We start from the raw sequence: 16,406 nt of genomic DNA on the forward strand, positions 1-16,406 counted from the left end.
ATTCTACTTAGGTGGGAAATCTAAACAATGCACCCCTGAGCCATTAGGCGAAAGAAAATTCTGCACAAAGGGAATGCACGACTGCAGACAACCCAATCACCCAGCTCTTTGTGTACCTGTGCACTGTACTTCGACTTTTCACGTTGAAAGTGACTAACTCTTGAAAGTTCCAGAATTCATCTGGTCATATACCGAGAAAATCTCATCTTCCGGAAAATTTCTAGACGTATTTTAAGAAAATAAATAGGATTCTACAGGCTCTAAACTATGATTGGTTTTGAACCCTTACCAAACTCCAGAAAATAAAATGAGTGAAATTTAAAATACTATTTTTTTAAATATTATTTCTTAAGGAAATCAATAATATGAAATGGGGAACATTAAAAAAATGCAGAACTGTTAACTGTCACTGTCTCTTGCAACTATAAAAGAAAGAAAACTATAGTGATATGCTACCTATACTGGGTGTTTCAAAATGATTTGAACCATAAAATCACTTGCATGAGCAATATAATATAATCACTGATCAAATATACAGGGTGTCATTTTAATGGCGCCCACGGACCACGGAAACGTACAGAGGACATCATAACAAACAACTTTTCTCAGTAACATTTTTCTAGTTGGTGCGTCGTTTCGGCGTTACAGTCGTTCAAAAAAGCCCGTTTTGCCGCCTGAATGCTGGCAACCACGCACAACATTTGATTGCATTTTTGACGTCATATCCCGTCGTGAAGCGATGCGTTCCAGGGTTACCAGGAACACACATACTCTGTGAAAAATGACATAGCTACAATCAACCACATTATGTACCGTAACACAAAACGAGAAAACACGTTCTGTAACCTAACAGGAAGTAAACGAACGACACGAAAAATAGTAGAAAGAAAATAGAATTCAAGTGGAAGTGGTCATATCGAATTTTGTCTCAGCTTACATGTCAAATATTTGCAAATCTAGTTACCAAGTTGGCATCAACAATTTAGTCTATCCACTTCGTCCTTCTGATACTAGTTGTCTGTGACACACTGAAGAGATGACAAAATAGAAATGAAATAACTCAAAATTCCAAAGGCAAGCAACAGATAATATAATGTATATTCAGAGCATTATGAGGCAAGTGGCAAAAATGATTGAAAATACAGGGATATAAGTAGTAGTAACACAAGCTCTAAGACAACTATATGTTTTCTATGCACCGGATACACATGTAATAGTTTGCAAATGTGAACACTAACTACTAACTCTCTAGCCTTCTTGAACCTGAAGGTTCATGGCTGCAGCAACACAGGCCTTCCATCTGTCCCTATCTTGAGCAAGATACATATACTCTTTTCCATCCACTTTTGCAAATGTGAACAGGGCAGTATATTCGGTACTGATTCATCATTGGATTGTTAATGTTGTTGTACTTGTTTTAGCCGTAATGTAACAACGTGACCCTCGGATACTCCCGTTATCAGCCCAAAAGTACCGCATGGCATCTGGACACACCTGTAGATATCAACCTTACAACGAGATTTGCAAATATTTGACATTTGGGCATAAACAGCCACGTGTAAGCTGTAAGTCCAATGAAATTTATTGTTGTTGATATTTTAGATGTAGGCCGAGACAAAATCCGAAATTGACATTTCACTTTAAATACGTTTTTTACCATTTCTCATATCGTTGGTTCACTTCCCCCTTCCACTGAGATTACTGCTGATCTTCTGGCTGGTAGGCTATGATGTTTGGTCTGCTGGACGCGTTTCTCGCTTCGTTTTACAGCCAATAATGTGGTTGGTAGTTTGTCATTTTTCATAATATTTGTGTGTTCCTTGCAACCCTACCGTGCGCTGATTCGCCGCAGGATACGACGTCACAGGTACGATCAAATGTTGTGTTGGGTTGCCAGCATCCAGGTGGCAAAACGGCCTTTTTTGAACGGCTGTAGCGTCGAATCGACGCACCAACGAGAAAAATGTGACTGGGAAAAGTTGTTTGTTTTGATGTCCTCTATATGAATTTGTGGTCCGTGGGCGCCATTAAAATGACACCCTGTATATTTGAACACATCCTTGAGTTTTTTTTTTGTTTTTTTTTGAACGGTCCAAGTAGTTTTAAATTCTGCCGCCAGGTGTCAGGCTGACCAGTTATAAAATGGCTGCCGTAACTGGCGAAACATTGTTATGCCACAGCTGACATACGTATGACAGTGCAGCGCGATGCAACATATGAGCATTTGTGAGTTAACTTCACGATAACCATTGGCACTTAAACTTGGCAGTTACATTACATATGTGTGAAATTGCATCTTATTATAACCATTTATGAATAAAATATAACAATTTGAAATCGTTCAACTCATTTCGAAACACCGTGTATAATGATATAAGATCTTCAGATAGTAAAGGACGTACTACTACAAGGAAATGTACTAAGAAGAAGTTCACGAAGAAGACTTTGTGCTTTTATAGGCTAATATCGACTGGACCTACAGATTTAAAATCTATTCCAACAACTATACAATGTACCTCAACGGGGAACCCAAGCAGTGACAGCGGTAGACGCCACATCACCCGGGAGGTCCAGGAACATAGTAATGAATGAATAGGACTCGGAAGTTGAAGACCTAAAAAAATTTTAAAAATGACCTAAAAATGGTAAAAAGTGACTTAAAAATAATTTTTGCTCTGAAAATGAAAGCTTGATTCTTCATACAAGAGACTAGCTGAATCATTCGATAAAACATCTTGTTTGGTGGTTGAAACTACATTAACACAGGAGAAAGCAATTGGCGATAATGTAGCTTTCTTTCTTTTCACTTCAAGGCTACATAAAATAAACCACAAGGTTTTTCTGTATAATTCATTCACCTCTTTTCAGAGTTGCCCTTTTGCGTACATCAGATTATATATTTTTTGTATTGTGACTAATTTTACTTAAACACCACAGATTGAAACGATAGTGTACAGCAAAGTTGGCATCACACAAAGTATTTTAATCCATTGCCAAAAACTTCGGTTAAGAATAATATTGTAATAATAATAATAATAATAATAACATTGGCTGTATTTTCGATTAATGATGAACGTGTTAACATGACCATATCAGGAAATTTAAATTGAGTTATGCTCCTTAGTATATTTACAATTCACGAAACAAGAAACGAGAAAAATAAAGCTCAAAAATGAAGAAAAATTCAACAAAAACGGCACAAATTCTGAAAAATAGCCCAAAAGCCTAAAAGGGCCCAAACGTGCGAAAAAAATAAAAGCAATGCTTTTTCGTTTTAACTGTACGGGAAACACACTAATACCAGTTTTATCATTGTTTTCAAGGATAAGAGAAACAGTTGATTTTTCATCGACTTCCGAGAACTAATAATGAAATACAAACTATATCGATCACTTGAATTGAAGGTTTTGCTTTGTTTCATCCCATGCAATTTAGTGTAATATGAAGTTATTTGGAACATATCAGGTTCGAAATGAGACTTCGCTATTTCCAATCTATAAGAATCGGAAAGTTTCCTTGGAGTAATGGAATCTTACAATATTCTGAAAGTGGATATCCCCCGTTATTAAATTAGCATATTATTGCTGATGGCAAGCAGTAAATAAAATTGCATTCTTTATTGCAAGACGCAAACAGATTGATCGAATCGAAATTAGTGCATGTAAGGAGATAACATGCTCAGTTGCGAAATCCTAGTTTTAGTCATAGTTTCATAGGAGGAAGACAAGAGCGAAAGTCACACTATATGGCACCTTGAAAATGGAATAGTTCATTGTAACGTGAACCGTGGTAGGTACGCAAGGTCATCAGTAAGCACAAACTCATTTCTTTACATGATCCTTCACATATAATGTTGATAGGAACCGGGGTACTTTTAACTGGAACACCTGTGCAATACAATCGATGGTCGCATAATTCCTCCATAACAAACGAATAGATCATACCTTACCAACCCGCTATATTTGTGGAAGAACCTTCTCGTAAGCATGTGAGTACTGGAGAAAGAACAACGGCATTGTAGCAAAGGGCGCCCGCGAGGAGGGCAGAGCAGCACTTGCCCCTCATGAGATATATGAAAACAGTTCTTGTAATTCGAATAGTGAAATTGAAGCGATAGTTAATTATAAATAATATTGCTTTCTGCGATATGCAGGCTATCAGTAACAGCAATTAACTGTCATGTCCAAATAACGAGAGAACGTTTTGAATAGAAGCATTAAATATGTGCTGACTGCCGTAACAAGAGGTGTGCGGGACAGTATTCTGAAGAGAAATTGTGATAATCCTGACGTTTGGGACTAAAAGAAATTCACCATTTCCCGACCAGATTGGGGAATTTTCGGGACTGGAAATTTTTCAAAAATTTTGAACGCGGTGACAATTTCGAATTCTAAACACTATTTCCCCGTGAAGTGATTGTTTTTGCACATGTGGAAAAGAAAACTTTCAATTTCAGGAAATGTCATATACCTTATAATGCACAATATTAGAAAAATTAACCAGTTTTAAATACAACCCTTTGGAATTTCTCAACTATTTTGTATCCCGAAATATAGGTTAGGAAAATTATTTTTCGAAATCGGAATCTGACCTTGACCATTCGCGCACGGTCGTTTTGAATTAATTTTTAACAGCGACCTTCGGGGAGTAAAAACATCGATCAGAGGTAACATTAAGGAGAGAAGATTAAGTTGTCTCTAATTCTAAACATAATTTTCACACACAATGTAAAAGTCTACCTATTACCTTGGTATCTAACTTTTAAATTGTTATATATATGTATTTATTATTAAACGGATATCGCCACCGTTTGGACAAGGGTTGGTACACACTACCCCGCTATTAAAACATTCTTAGTCCTTTCTCCTGCACAGCTGAATAGCTTACAAGATAAATTTTCAGGTGACCCAAATAAGCACTTAAAGTAAGTTATATTCTTACAGTAAAATTGTAAAATTCTTATTAGCCACCATCGCTGAAAATGGATTCATCCAATCACAATTTCGTCCACCCTTGAAACGAACTGAGCAAAATGCTTTGGCGACGATAACCTCTTGTGGGAAGAATTCGTACCAAAGGAGTTCAATGTCGAGAATATTTACTCGTGTCAATTGAGCAATACATACACACACACATACACATATTAGACACACACACATATACGTCTATTGTTAACATTTTTTTAGAGAATGTGGAATCTCAGTATAGCAAAAGTAATTTGTGTAGTGAAATGTTTTTTGTTATAGAATAATGTAGACAAAGTAAGAAAGGAATATGTAAATTTATGTGCAGTACATTGATGTGAGAAAAACTGCAAGAACATGTAATCCCAAATAAATTTACCAAAACCAGCAGTGATTAGATAGTCTCAAATCATAAGTTATTAAATTTGATTTTACCTGATACAGAGAATCCTTCTGCATAGCTACTAAATTGTCTCAATAATTGGTAATTCTGATGTTAAACATTTGTATCCCTTTTTGAGTTAATACAATGGGAGTGGGAATGACTAAATGAAAATATATTTTTGAATTCATACTTTTCCTGAGCATACTGTGCACACTAAATATATATATGTATGTACTGTATGTATGTGTGTGTGTGGGGGGGTGTAAGTACTGTGTACGTAGTTACTGACCACGAATTAAGAGTCAAGGCTGATTTTATGTGACTATTATTATTAAACAAAATTTGTGGTAAGACAGAAACACGCATGTTCGTGCGCGCGCGCGCACACACACACACACACACATACCTAGGTATAGATAGAGACTCCTATTTTTGGCACCCGTCAAGTTCGTGGCACTCTTTTAATCATGAAACGATATTAAGAATTTGTAAGAAGTTGGGAACACCGTTTCAGGCTATGTGGAAACTCTAGTGGTTACTAAGACTATGTCGAGTGGTTCCCCCCCCAACAGTTATTCCATTTTATAATTATTTCTTAAATATATATGCTACCTAAAGCATTAGTCTATGTATTCTGCATATCAACATACGTAGTGGAGTTCTGTATTAAAACATGTAGTTTGGGTTTGGGAGAAGCGAATTATTGGAGTCAAATAATGGGTCTACACCAGTTATTGGCAGAATTCCATTTGTTTTAACTTCAAGAAAATGGAAAGAAGCGGATGACTAAAACTGAAGGAAGAAGATAACAGAGAGAAATAAAAAAAACTAAAGAAAAAACAGAGCGGCAGAATTCTGGAGTGGAATTGGTACTAAGAGAACAACTACAAAAATTTTAATTAGCGTAGAGGCAGCAAGAAAGTATTTCACTAATACTTTGGCGCAACAGGGGACTTCACATTTCTGAACCTCCGACTGGCAGAGAGGGCCTACAAACGGAATTTGATGTAAATGTTTTCGTACTGTGGGTATGAACAGAAAAGATTCGAATGCAGTACCTGCAACAAGTTGTACCATGAAGTACGCATCCTTAAGGAACATCAAATCCACATTCCAAATGATTCAGATGATGTTTCATGAATGTTTTACCGTTGATGACGACATTGACTATTTAATTGTTGGAGTCAGTTTTTAAACACTCAACAACTGTTCAAACTAAACAATTTTATATTCCATAGCTGAGAGCTGTAAAAGCTCTTTCAATTCAAGGATTATCATTATTCTTGTTACTCCCATAATTTTTATTATTATTTGTAACTAACAAAATTTCAACATTGTTTAGCTTTAAGGACAGTTAAAAGGAATCGCATATCTTAAACTGTACATTATATCTCCAAATTTTTACTCTGTCAAAATACTGGAATTTATTATGCTATAAAGAATGTGTAAAATATGTCGATACATAAATATCAACGTAGCACAGTGCAAGACAAAAGCTTTGGAGACAAGATCGTGTGGCACTCACTGAGGTGGCAAAATCCCACCAAATCTAACTGAGATCCACTTGAATTCAACGCAATAGATTTAATCAACAGGTAACTAGTGAGAATGGTAGTGAAGCGTACATTATGTCAAACATCTAGGGAGATATATTGTGTGGCCATTAAGGTCACATAGTGCTAGAGAGATCGAAACGTTTCCACTTGCCTGGTTCCAACTGAGACGCGCGTTAAGCACGCATGCGCGAATTTTGCAAAGGATAGAATCTTGCTTGCAAGGAAGGAAATGTTCCACAACGCTTGATGCTAATAAGATAATAAGAAACTTAGCTTTGACTTTAACTACACGTTGTACCTGATTATTGTTGCCCAAATACTGCATAATTGCACGTTACAGAACCGAAAGCTGTTAGCACGACATAATCAACTCAGGCGTCTGCTTGTGCGGTTTACAAACGTTGTTTGTAGATCCACAGAGGAGGTTCTTGCCCTCCCATGATTGAACGTTGTGAGGCTTTCTTTCCCGAAGCTTTAGCACCAACCCAAGCCGTCTTTTTGTGCCAGAACAACTGTTGTCAAGAGAGCGAGAGGGAAACTTCCACCTTGTTTTTCTTGCTTTGTAATTTCACACTTTTCAGATTTTCTCCGCTAACCTCTGACCCGACAGCTGGATTTATCGTTTACTTCCAGAAGGGAGAAACTCCGAGTTTGAAATTTCCTTCTCTTAAGAGGTTAAAACTCTCCCCTTTTCTCCATTCTGACAACCACTTTCATTTCCCCTTAACCATACGGTGGCTTTTCATACCAAATAAGTTACGCCATAATGTTAAATAGTTTCAACTGGTGTTCAATGACGTATCAAATGCCACATTAATAATTTCGATTGGCTTTATACGAGGCAAAAGGGGATACAAGAATGAAATGTGGAGCATATAAATACTACTTCAATACACACAACATAGCGTAATAATCAATTCGTTAAAATATGTATACTATCATCAATGAAACGTTGATATTAGTAGGGTGATAAACTGGCCAAAACGTGTCACTTCGTAGAAACGTCACCGCTACAAGCGGGAACACTATTTTTCTGAAAGAAGTCATCATGGAGAGTTAAAGAAGTGATGTTGCCAACTTCGCCACCTGGGACAGTGGCCGCCATATTGGATTGAATATGGCGGCAGGTAAAATACACTTAGCTTGCTGTTTCTCATGATAGAAACGTTACTGTTCTATATAGACTTGCAAAACTGGTGTCATTCGAAAGAGAAAACTCCAACGAAGTATGAAATTACCATTATTCTCACGTTTTATTGTTACCCGTTGACTATAGAAACAAACAACTTTCGAAGATAAATATTTGTCTTGCTCTCGCAATTGTATTTTGTTTCATAACATAGTAAATATCAATCAGATCAAAAATATGGTTATGATAAAAAATAAAGTACAGTTTCACATGATTAAGTTGCAAGTTGTTTGAAGAAGTTATCTCTCTTATTTCCTAAGGTATGAATGATAACATATTTGTCGTCGTTGTATTATAACGTAGATTTTAAACCTGTCATTTCAGACTCTCCAGTTCATTTTACGAAGATATAACGAAGAAGACACATAAGTTTCATGTAAATTTGAATACATGTTTCATTCGTAACGATTTAAAGTTTTTGAGATGATATTACTTTAAAATGATGTTCGAGTTGTGGTCAGAAAGTAATGTTACACATTTTAAGCAAGGTACCATGTAGCCACAGCAAGTGGATCTGGAATATGCATAACAACCAGGATATTTTCTGATATTACTGCTCTGTTGAAAAAATATAGCGGACAGTAATAACACTTTGAAAGAAGATGTTCTAGAACGTTTATCATAAGAGAGATATTACAATGAATCTATGCTTATCGGAAAAAAATATAGTTTTTTAAACTGCAAGAAAATGTAATATTGTAAAGCTAGTGCTTCTAAATATAAATTTCAAATGGGGGCCTCCCCGATGGCGCAGTTGTATCGTCGTCGCCTTGTAATCCAGGGAAACCGGGTTCGATACTCTGTGGAAACACGTAGTGGTTCGGATCCCACTTTAAACTGTAGGCCCACTCCGGATTATTCTTACTGTGCTTAAAGTGGACTTAAAACACCAAATCAACAAATTAATCAAATGGAATGAACAAGCACTACTTTCAATAAAATTTAAGCGTTTACATAATATTGTTTTTTGGGGGAGAGAAATTGGCCTATAAATTATTAAGTACAAAATTGAGATGACAACATAACGAAGTGTTTACTTCAATTTCTTCCGTAACTTTGTTGCAGACAAAGTTTTCACACAGAAAAATAAATTAAAATAGTTGCCCGTTGGTTGATTCATCGATTGATTTGGTTTATTTTACTTCGCGTTTCTGCCATTTATTTGGCTAATCGCTAAGATGACAATGAAGGGTGATGACATACAGTATCACAATCAAACAAAGTATGGAATCCTAATAATTTCCTACTGAAAACCATATAACCGTTACTTTTTGGTCGCTTCTGGGTTATTTTCATCATATTTCGATAGTTTCCTCAGTTCAGAAATTTTCTAGACCACCGATCCGATAAACGGGCGAAAGTGGCAAGTGCCATGAAATTGGACCAGGATCAAGGAAGAAGAGTTGGCCTGCTGCTGATAATTCTGCGAATACGTCTGCTGCATCTCGTTGCACTTGTGCATGCCTTTATTGATGGTGAAACATACCGAGCGACAGCAACATCAACTCTGTTACATGCCGGGTAAAGATAAGAGTCTTTCTCTGTAAAGAGTCTGCTAGTTCTCCCAAACATTGTGCTGCTTTTGGTTTTCCAATAATTGATTGATTGATATTTAGTTTATTTTACGTCACGTTTTGTGCCTCTTGGCTAATTTGCAAAGATGGGATGAGTGATGAAATGATGAAATTGATGAAAGGCCATTCACAAACAACCAAACCCGTGCGGTATTCGAACCCGGGACTTGGCGTCGCAGCGCAATGTGCTAACCACTCGGCCACAGGGGCCGGCGGTTTTCCAATAAGTACGAGTATGTATGAAAGAGATGATTTGTAACCAAACAGGAGTGATCCATCAGGCTTGAAAACCAAATCCGTTGACATTATATCCCTGAAAGTCTTTGGGTTAAAGTTTGGTATTTTGTCATCGTAAACTAAACGAATATGCTATAACATGATATTTGTGAATTTTCGTACTTTGCTAGGTGCCTTGATCATTGTAAAAACTGGACAAGTGTTATTTGAGTGGAATTGAATTGCCGAAGATGGTTTGCAGAGGTAGTTCTTCCATTCAGAGATAAAAATTGGTTTCAATTTTATTTCTTTGTGTATTTAGTAGACACTTCAAGTCTTAGATCAACGTAAACGGACCTTTAGTATCTTACGAAACATGTATAGGAGCAGGACCGACTCTACCGTACGTGCAACACGTGCATTTGCACGGGGCGGCAAGCTCAAGGGGGCCGCAACATGTATAAAAAATGGAAGCTGCATTATTTGAGGCAGTTTGGTCTTCTTGGGGCGGAGAAAATTCAAATAAATTAAATCCATTTGCATATGCAGTATAAAGCAGATACGGATAAGAAAAGCAAGGAGTAACTGCGAAAGAAAGCAGTGCCGAAAGTTTATATTAGTTGTCCTCTTACAAAAGCAGCTATTATTGTTTTGCCTGTGAAAATGGTAAACAACGTCTACTGTGCGTGTGCGGTGCCAAGTTACAACGCTATCTATTGTTTGATCGGCCGCCATTACGCCAGTCTTCCGCCCCCGCCCCCTGTTATCGAGGTTTGAGTTAAACTGACGTGTCGCATTCGGTAGTCGGAAATAAAGCTGCATTGTTCTTTGACGTGTTGAGCGCGAAAGGTGATGGTGATAGGTATTGCCGAATCGCGCGATAGTAAGTACGAATATCCGCTGTTTTTGTCGTTGCTGGTTGCACCTCATTTAAGATCTTGACGGTGTAACGGTAGTGCAGTTAGTGTATGTTGTGTGGTGTGTGAGAACGCACACGCGTTTGAGTGTGATAATGTATTGAGAGACTTGTGTATTTGTGCTGTCATTAAAACAACTGGTTTGTCAAGTCGTCGTAAGAGATTTAAACATTATTTGTTGCATTTGTAATTGTAAACTAAGGTACCGTATGTCTGATATAAGGAAAAACTCTCAGGTGCAGAAAACGCAAGCGAGAAAAAGGGCGCAATATAGAAAAACAAAGTGGAGCTTTGCACAAATTTCTGAAACTTGAGTCAAGCGATGTAGTGAAAGCCGAATAATTCGAAACCCGTGATTCTGAACTCGTGGCAGGTTGTTCTAATTGCGATCCTGATGATAATGGTGTATTTCAGCAAAAAAAAGTGAAACAAAATCTCCTTTTGTCGGTGCTCAGGATGTAATGGAACTGTATGAAGAATATACAGATCCAGCAAAATGGAATCCACATTTGAGTGACGCCGAAGGAGTGGAGATCGTTAAAGAAGGCCTACCTGAGAGACCGAAACCTTATTTTACTTTCCCTAGCAGCTCTAATGGTAGGAATTTTTCACCTGCACATTTCATTCACGAATTAAGTAATGGAGAACACATTGACAGAACGTGGCTGGTTTATTCAATAGAAAAGAATCTGTCTTCTCCTTTTGTTGTAAGTTGTTCTGCAATAACAAATTCTCACTCACAACTGAGGGCTACAATGATTGGGGACACTTGTATGTGTACCTTAATGAACACGAAAGAATAGTAATCATGCAGAAATCGTGGTTTACGAGGCGTACATAATTGTACATACATAGTTTATTGTAAATAGTGATGAAGTGAAGATATGTTATTTCATGTATAATAACGTTCTGGAAAATGTACATAGTTATGTACAGTATACATTGTCATAAAGAAATAGTGAAACAAAAGAGGAGAGGAGAGATTTCTGCACGTCGGCATTATTATCATTATTAGGCTTAAATATATATAATGTTTTTATTTATGAAAAACTTATCTTCTCACATTATGTATTCTTTCATTTTATTATATTAAAAATTGGTTAAACCATGTGAAATTGCCACGGATAACAAGCTTAGTTGTTCATATATTACGTTTCCTTAGCTCATTCATTAGGGCGTCTGATTACCATGCGAGAGACCAGGGTTCGATCCCCGGCTTGGGAGAACCGGGATTTTTTCCACCTGTTCAAGCGGCTCCGCCGCCCACCAAGCGTCGTACAAAGTGGGTTCCTGGAGGAAAGTCTGGGGGGTAAAGGCGGCCAGGGGCGTGGTGCTGATCACATCACCCCCACCTTCGGTCGTGATTGAGAGAGTGTGGGGCCCTAACTCCACACCCCCTATACGCCTTCATTGCGTGGTGAAAAGCACAGGGGAGCACTTTACTTTACTTTTTTTGTACGTTTTGGGGTGGGGCGGTAAGAAGTAAAATTGCACGGGGTGGCAAAATTCCTAGGGCCGGGGCTGTATAGGAGGTATCTCCAACCAAGAACTTATCACGTGTCTTGTTCTTATAATAAACGACCAAATTTGCAACTTTACTTTGTAACCACCCCTCGCACATCATTTTAAAGTAATATCATCTCAAAAACCTTAAATCGTTACGAATGAAACATGTATTCAAATTTACATGAAGCTTATGTGTCTTCTTCGTTATATCTTAGTAAACTGAACTGGAGAGTCTGAAATGACAGGTTTAAAATTTACGTTATAATACAACGCCGACAAATATGTTTTGAATCATAACTTCGGAACTAAGAGAGATAACTTCAGACAACATACAGCTTAATCACGAGAAACTGTGCTATATTTTTTATCATAACCATTTTTTCGATCTGATTATTATTTACTATGTTATGAAACAAAATACAATTTCGAGAGCAAGACTAATATTTATCTTCAAAAGTTTTTTGTTTCTATATTCAACGATTAACAATAAAACGTAAGAATAATGGTAATTTTATATTTGGTTGGAGTTTTCTCTTTTGAGTGACACCAGTTTTGCAAGTCTGTGTAGCACAGTAACGTTTCTGTCATGAGAAACAGCAAGCTAAGTGTATTTTACGTCCAGCCATTTTCAATTCAATATGGCGGCCACTGTCCCAGATTGCGAAGTTGGAAATATAACTTTTTTAACTTTCCATGATGACTTCTTTCAGAAAAATAGTGTTGCCGCTTGTGGCGGTGACGTTCCTACGACGTTCGTTTCGAGGGAAAGTCGCCCTACTATATGTACGGTTCCTGCATATTCCAAATTGCCAACTCTCGTTTTAGTCCACTCCTTGACAATAAATTTCGTAGGAATTTGACGGACGAGTTTTCTTTCTTGCATGCACAAAGAAAGGGAAAATATTGAATAGGTATCTGGCATCACGGGCCAAAGTTTTTAAAGGTCCCATTCTAGGCATGAAAGTTAAGAGATCACTTTTGAATATCTTTATTTCTTTGTACTTTTCAGTTCAGCTAAACCAAAACCATATTTGTATTCCCCATAAAATTGTGTACAAGATAAGGTAATTGTAATTCCCACCCAGATCATTTTCTGGTAGTATTCCATGAAGAAAAAAATATGCCCAAGGGATAAGAATGAAGACAATGCACGTAATTTGAGCTTTAGGTAATGAAGCATTGGCATGCGATCAAAAGAGGAAACTCGTCTATCTCCAAATATGAATGGGACCTATGGTCAGGGTGTGACTAAATAAAAATGTGGCAGAAAAGCTACGGTAAATAACAAATCAATCATTCAATCTAAGAAACAGAGTTCATAACAATTAAGATAATGTGCTGTAGACAATTAAGTTCATTCCAGTTTTTAACATTTTGAAAAATATCGACAATGTAGTGCAGATACGGACACAAGAGGTGATTTTTTTTAAGAGCTGTGCTGTTTACGCTTTAACATTTTCATTGATGTTTCCTGCAAGTTAATTTCTGAATTTAAATTTGATTCCTTAAATTAAGATATTTTATGCCGCTTTTGGCTAATCGCAACGATGTGGATGAATGGTGATAGGATGAGATGGATGAAAGGACAATCACAAACACATATCGGCGAAAAAAAAAACTGTTCCTACAGAGTTTTTTTCTGGTTGAAGGTCCAGGCACCAGGGTCTCGTTAGTCTGCAATTTGTAGTCCAGGAGAGAGGTTCGCAAATGGGTGTCTTCAAGACAAGTCACCCCTTATACCCAATTCACATCAAATATGTAGTTTCGTTTGTAACGAAAGTGGTACGTATATTACTTAAATTTACGATATGTAGTGTTATATTGGGGAGAAAAACATGTTGCATGAAGTTTGTAGTTGCTATAATATGACGATATAACTTGGCTATATCGTCTATAAATGGTTGGTCATATTTCAATGAACAAAAGACTCATTTGTATCACTAGTCAAGGTGACGGTTTGCAATTCTGGAGAGTGAAAGTTTCAGCCCCACGGACAGTAATTTAGAATGATGCTTTTCCGTGGTTTTCCTCGAAATACGAGTGTTTCCTGTGATGGTATCGTGATCAGGACAAGGTGGCTCCTCCACACATGTCTCTCCCTTTGCACCGTCCTCTCACCTTTCCCTTGGTAACTAACCTAAGGGAAGAGGCAGACAACGTTTAATGTAATCAATCACTTTAGCAAAAAAAAACAACAGCTGAAGTCTCGAACGTTTCACAGGGTATACGCTAAGTTCCGTGAAACCATTTTTCCAATAACTTTGGATTGTTCCCATTAAATACCTGGATGAACTTCTACAGAAAATGTCACTCATAGTAAAATACTGATGATGATGATGATGATATAACCATAATTGGCATAATAGAATTATACTGTATTGCAATAACGAAGACGATTTTAAACTACAATACAAACACGCATTTTAACGATTGAATTTAATCTAAAAGGCCACTGTACAGCATTTTATCATACAGGGTGTCCCTAAAGATACTTCACAAATTTGATGTTATACAGCACAACTTGCAATTAACATAAAGAAACGTAGTATGTCCCATTTTATTTACCAACAAATGAAGTTTTATTGTGTATAAATCCACTTCAACATGGGCACCTCTGGTGGCGCTTAGATCATCTAATCGAAATTCTAACTCTGTCCATACCCTCCGGGCATATCCCTGCCAACTGTGGCAATGACAGCTCTTATTCTTTTCTTAAAATAATCTAGATCAATGACAGGAATACTGTACACTGTTTATTTTGCATAGCCCCATAAAAGTAACTCCAGGGGTGTAATATCTGGGGATCTAGAAGCCCAGGCAATTGAACCAGCTCTTCCAATCCAATGTGCTGGAAATGTCCTGTCCTGTACAGGACATCTCCTACGTCTAAGACCCAGTGTGGTGGCGCACCATCTTATTCAATACCTGAAAAACTTTGGGCGTTGGTGAATCATTTACGAAAAAGTATATTCCTGTATGTTAATTACAAGTTGTGCTGCATGGCATCAAAGTTGTAAAGTACCTTTTAGGACACGGTGTATTATATTTTGTGGTTGATATTGCTTTTGTACATTATCAGTTTGTAAAATGTTAACAATTTTAATAATACTGCTAATTACACTAAATGTTAAAATCTTGGAAATATCTTATGTAAAAGAAAGCAAAGAAATAAACATTAAAAGCAAAGCTTACTGAAGTAATGGCCAAATTGCATACATAAATAAATACAAATAACAACGAGACGAAAGACGTAGTTATATGCGTTGTAGTAGGTAACAAGCAAGGTTAACCAGAGGGTATACGGCATATACCGCCCTATACCCTCGACTGCAGCCCTGAATATACTTAATTAACAGTACGAGGAGAACTTGCATCAGTTTTGCTCTTCATTATTTGTACAATTTGTTGACCCGTATTTAAACGTTGACATGTAAAGGTCCATATTTGATGTATTTGAATATACAGGGCTACTATAAATGATTCATCGTATTTCAAAACACTAACTAACTCTCTAGCCTTCTTAAACCTGCAGCAACACAGGCCTTCCATCTGTCCCTATCCTGAGCAAGATCTATATACTCTTTTCCATCCCTACCAATTTCCTTTAGGTCCATCTCAACATTATCCCTCCATCTTCGTCTAGGTCTACCTTCTGGTCTCTTACCATCAGATTTCCCAACAAGAATCCTGTAAACTCTTCTTTCATCTCCCATTCGTGCCACATGGCCTGCCCTCCTCAGTCTTCTTGATTTAATCATTCTAATAATGTCTGAACATGAATACAAATTATGTAACCTTCTTAACTCACCTGTCTCTTCATCCCTTTTAGGCCCAAATATTTTCCTAAGGATCTTATTTTCAAATACTCTCAATTTATGTTCCTCTTTCAATGTAAGGGACCAAGTTTCGCATCCATATATTGTTATAGGCAAAATTACTGTTTTGTATATTTTAACTTTTAGTTTCTTATATATTAAACGAGACGACAAAAGTTTATGAGGAGAAAAGTAACATGCATTTCCTGAATTAAGCCTGCTTTTTATTTCAAAACAATGTATTTTCAAAGGTATTACAAATACAAAAATGATCAATACATGAA

This window comes from Lepisma saccharinum, chromosome 19 (assembly GCF_977018435.1).
Source record: "Lepisma saccharinum chromosome 19, izLepSacc3.1, whole genome shotgun sequence".
NCBI lineage: Eukaryota > Metazoa > Arthropoda > Insecta > Zygentoma > Lepismatidae > Lepisma > Lepisma saccharinum.